Source organism: Penaeus monodon, unplaced genomic scaffold (genome assembly GCF_015228065.2).
Source record: "Penaeus monodon isolate SGIC_2016 unplaced genomic scaffold, NSTDA_Pmon_1 PmonScaffold_16478, whole genome shotgun sequence".
Lineage (NCBI taxonomy): Eukaryota > Metazoa > Arthropoda > Malacostraca > Decapoda > Penaeidae > Penaeus > Penaeus monodon.
Window position 1 is genome coordinate 95 of NW_023645794.1, and position 5,469 is coordinate 5,563.

Sequence of the window (5,469 nt, forward strand, 5' to 3'; positions counted from 1 at the left end):
AAGCAAAAAAGAAAAAGGGTCCCTGAAATTTATTGCAAATGCACCCCCTTTTTCACCCCGTGTGACTAAAATATATCATTCATTTTCAAAAATTGTATTGTTTGGATGAAACACGAGGTGATTCTGAAAAAAAATATTTCTAAAAAAAGGGAAAAAATCTACAATTTTTGTTTTTACCTGAAAATTTGGGTTTTTCGTAGATGTATTTTTTAAAAATCGCGAGATGGCCGAGTTTGTAAATTAGAAATAAAATCATTTATACAATCGTGTATCTGATTAAAATAGTACAATTGCGATTTCGAAAAAAAAAATACATTTATAAAAAAAACGACAAAGAACAAGGGAAAGCTAAAAAAATTCCCTCAACAAACCTCTTTTGGGGGAGCAACGTACATAGCAATCGTGGGGCGTCTCGGGAGGGGGAGGCGACGATGCTGATTCCTTCAGGCGACTCTAAAGTGCTATCACTCTCTTTTTTTTCTAGATCCCCTTTCTTTCCGTCTATTTATTTCATTTCTTTTTATTTTTTTTTACATTTTTGTATGACATATTTTTTAAAATTTTGTGTTTGGTATCACTGATAACACTTTTATTACCCACATACCACTCCATGCGCCAAATCACACACAAAACACACACGCAGACATACATACGTACTTTAAGACACCCAAAAGTAGACACTCAACACCATGTCACACAAAAAACCCCTTAGGGTCGCCCCCCAAATTTTAAACGTGAGGGCCCCGCAGTGTTTGGGCGCTTCCCTGTTTTTTTTTTTTCTTCTCCCCTTTTTTCTTTTTTTAATCACTGATGGTCAAAATATTCCCGGGGTTTTTGTTCTTTCATCAGGCTTCCTTTTCCCTTTGGTTACCGAGATTGAAATTTTGCTTTTTAAAAAAATTAGATGAAAATAAATTCCCCTTTCTCTTTAAAATGGGCGTTTTTTATTTTATTTCTTTCGGTTTGTGATGGGGCCGGGGGAGCTCCAGAAAACTGCACTGGCCAGTTTTGTAAACATTTTTTTTTTGGTAATTTTTTCCAGGGTTTTGCCAGGGCTGCAAACACTCTCTCCCCCTTTTCCCTTTTGCCTTTCACTTTTTTATCAGTTTTTCGTTTTTTCCCTTTCCCTTTTTTTATTTCCTGCCCCTCTCTTTCCTCTTTTTTTTCCGCACGTTTTTTTCCAGTTCCTATTTTGCATTATTTTAAACCCTTTGTTGAGCGATCATTTCTCTCCCTTTCCGTCCGGGGAAAGTTAGACGGCAAACCACGGAACACTTCTGATCACACATCCCAATACGACTATTTTATATAAGTTCCTATAAACCACACATATCCTCTTTTTTTTTTATTTGTGTAAATATCTTACAGAAAGAAAATCTGAAAAGGAAAGCTCATAAAACCCACATCAAATAATCTGCTAAGTCTTAAAAACATATGTGTATAAAAATTTACATTTCAAACTCACCAGCTCGCCCCCTCTAAAGTATAACTGAGTTACCCCTTGCCCTGGGGTATTTTACTCTTGTCCTCGTAAGGAATGTACTTGTGATTCTATTTTAATCTGTGTGCAGTGCCATCTCTACATTTTACAGAATCTTTCATTCATCAAAAAATACATGTAGGGGGATATACTTGCTTTCCTTGATTCTTTCCTTAATTCATTCGTGTTGTAAAGTTGCAGTATTTCTGAACTTACTTATTAGCCTCTGCTCTCTCTCGTTAGGAATATATATTGAGACATATTTCAATATATATTCGGCCTGGCCATTTGGACCCGAGAATCGAAAATGAGAAATATAAAAATATATTCAGATTCAAATAACGATGTAAATATATGAGAGACAACCCTGGTAAGACCAACAATTTACTCCAAATTCAATATACTCTATTGTAACGCATCTAAATCATCATATTCATGAAAGGGAAACATATAACAAAGCATAACACCAAACTAGTGTTTTTGTTCCCGCGTAAGTGAAGAAAAGTTTAAAACGCAATCCCTCTATAAATATAATCAAATATTACGCGAGGAAAAAAAAAAAATCAGGCAGCCTACTTTTATACAGTTGGAGGCAATTAGGGTCAAATATATATTTTAAATGTATGTAAAACTTTAATATCCCACAGCGAATGAATGCCGCGTTTTTTAATTGTGGGTGAAAATTTCGTAAATTAAAATTGGGGGAGGGCATCATGCAGGCTTCCCAAACCTTGATGTCAGGGCAAAACGAAGTGTAATTTCACGTGTGCCTAACCTTTGCTTACTCCGATATTCATTAGAATTATCTATGGAATTAGCTTAATATGAGATAATGTAAAAGGCAGATGCAAAAAAGCAAGGGAAGCGGGCCCTTTTGTGTTTACGTGTAATATGTATACCCGTCCCTTACATCAGTTATCTAGTGTTGCAATTTTAAATTCTACTTCCCTGTTAATGTGTATATCTCTGACACGAAAAAAAGAATATTTTACAGCATTTACATTTAAAAGTCTTTAAACATGCCGAAAAATAAGAAGAAAAAACGTCCCAATTCTTGACGACAGTTTCTTTCGCTCTTTCCAGAACCAACACCATGTTCTTCGCAGTCTGGCTCTCCTCGCGGTCATCACCTGCAGCCACTATCCCAGGTCCTCTCCAGTGCCCCCAGTAGTGGGAGCCCTTGAGCCGTCTTCGCAGGACTTCGCCCAGGGCCAAGACGATGCCTTCGCCTCCCCAGACAAACGCCTCCTCAAGTATTTTCCTCCCGAGAGCCAGGCTTTGGGAACTGAAGATTCGCCCCTATGATGGCCACCCAGGAGGACACCAAGAGAGGATACTCGAACAAGAACTACCTTAGTGGGTGAACAGGGAAAGGGGAGGGAGGCAGAAGCAGGGGTTATGTGATGCATAGGCCTTGAATAAAAAAAGGAAGGGGGGATATACTGTGGGAAGGGAAACAGATGTAAGAAGAGTTGAAAAGGGAATAGAATATATATACGAGACTGGTGAAATGAGAAGAGAAGTGGATGAGAAAGAGGGGAAAATGCAATTTGGGGAATAGATAGCAGTAAGAAGTAATATAAAATTAGATGAAAGAAGGGGATTGAAAGAAAAACAACGGAGAAAAATAAAAAAGGGCGAAACCGAAAAGAATAAATGAAATTGCGGAAATGGAGGGAATAAAGAGGGAAATGATAACAAGCTAAATACTGAAGACAAAAAAAAATACAAAAATAAACATAATGAAATTGGAAAGAAACATGGAAAAACAAACATCCTATAAAACCCACAAAACACACTAGCCAAGGGAATAAACACATCAGACACATCGATCACCCATTCACACACTGCGAACTACTCCCACTAATAACTACCAAGCAGACCGCCATATGGACGAGGAGAATTAAGAGAGACACTAAAAACCCGTAATGAAGGGTTCCTCCCCTCATCTCTTCCATCCTCACCCGCAGGATATTTGTAGGGTGATATAAGGAAATGACAAGTTGCTAGTAATTGGATACTGTTGTTTCCCCCTTCGTAAGCAGAGAAATGAGTGTGGGGATGGCTTTTTCCGGTTCTGTTTAGGGTTCTGCGTCATGATAATTCTGAGTGTGTTTTTTGTGCGTAAATTGACAGCCCAAATGATTATTTACTATTTTGTTACTTTTGTGTTATATCGTGTTAAGGTTATGAGGTTAGCTGACTGAAAGATCACGGAAGGGGTGGATAAGTTTTTGATTAAGGGGGAATCAGAAAACAATACAACTGATTTATCCACACGCATATACACACATATCCGCGCTCATACACACATACATCCAAAGCATAAATCGGAACTTGCATATCCACAACAACACATACACCCAACCGCGCACGAGAAATACACATCCTCACACACATGTGTACTCGAATGCACAACTTACAGATAACCATTAGCACTACACACATACCCTCTCAAAAACATGGACATATAATAATCCCCTTTTTATCTCCAGGTTCGGACGTGGTGATGAAAACGTGGAGACCGTAACTTCCTCAGGTGAGTTAACACAGGTGATAATTGATTAACAAACAAATGAAATGATCACGTAAACATGCGATAAGATGCGAATTCTAAAGTATTAAATCTGATATTGAAATTATTTGAAATATCCAAATCAAAATTCCCACGGGGAAATCCTTATAGAAAATCCAAAATTACACCAATAAATTCGGTCGATTTTCGCTTTCAGATTCGGCCGCGGAGACGCTGCCATGGACAAGCGCAACCGCAACTTCCTCCGCTTCGGACGCGGCCCCAACCGCAACTTCATCAGGTTCGGACGCTCTGAGACTTCCCCCTTGGAGTTCAGCCTCGGACTCCCCGAAGAGGAGCTGCCCGTCATGTAAGGAGGCTCGGGGTCTCTGCTTCTTATTTTATTGTTGTCAGTTTCAAAATTTTGCGTGCGTGTGACTTCTGTGTACAATCTGCATTTATTGGGATTTTTTTTACTTTAATGAGAATTTTGTATGCTGTGAGAAACTTTCCTTCTTTTGTTTTGTTGCCAAGGAAGATGTAGATAAATGTGGCAATCCAGAAGAAATCTTAGAGGACGAGAAGTTGAATGGGGAAAACATGCTGTGTCCTCTATCTATATAGCTGTATTTATAACATTATCTTAACCCCGTTCTTTCTGCAAAACTTCACACCTTGGCAAATAAGTGTAATACCCTCGCGGTCTTTCGCTTTCAGCATCGACCAAGGAGACATCGACGAAATGTTCGAAGCCTTCAAGGAGGAGAGAAGAAGAACCCCGCAACAGCATCCGCCACCGCCGCTCCGTCCCGTCCCGCTCTCCTCCTTCTGCGACAACTGCGACGACAGCCAGAAGCCCCAGCAGACCACCACCGCTCAGCCCGCCGTTTTTTGCCGCCGCCAGTAAAACCCAGCGCAGCGAAGCCGAGGCCAAGGACGCGCTCAGCCTCCAGCGCAGCAAGAGATACGTCGTGCCCAACTACTACGCTACTCCAGCTACTCCATGAACCACTCCCCCGCGCCTGGGCTAAGATATTCCCGCCGAAGACATGGAGCTCGAGGAGGAGCCCCAGGGCCGGGCCAAGCGCGCCTTCAACGCCTGTCCGGCCCCCGCGAGTTCGTCGGCTCCCCCAGCATCCCCGAGGGCAAGATGCTGGTGAAGCAGTACCCCCGCATCGTCAGGCACCCGAAGAAACTTCCCCCCGATTCGGTTGAACAATTGAGACATTAACACTCCTATATGGCAACCCTTCCTTCACACCTTCGACCTGACTATCCATTTCTCTCACGGGAAAATTGTCCTTGTACAACCTTAAGTATGCTGACCTTGATGTTATATCTTTACCTGGATAAAGGATAACGCTCATCCCAGTGCTCCCCCATTAATTATATATTGATATATATGTACAAAAACTGATGGGAGATTGTTATTTAAATATATAGATATATCGAAAGATCAGCGATTTTTTGGTTT

The 5,469-nt window shown here is 40.7% G+C and overlaps 1 pseudogene; it reads left to right on the forward strand.

Annotated features, from left to right (window-relative positions):
• The first annotated feature begins 2,563 nt into the window (after positions 1-2,563).
• On the forward strand, positions 2,564-4,902 carry LOC119569552 (annotated as a pseudogene).
• The last annotated feature ends 567 nt before the right edge of the window (positions 4,903-5,469 follow it).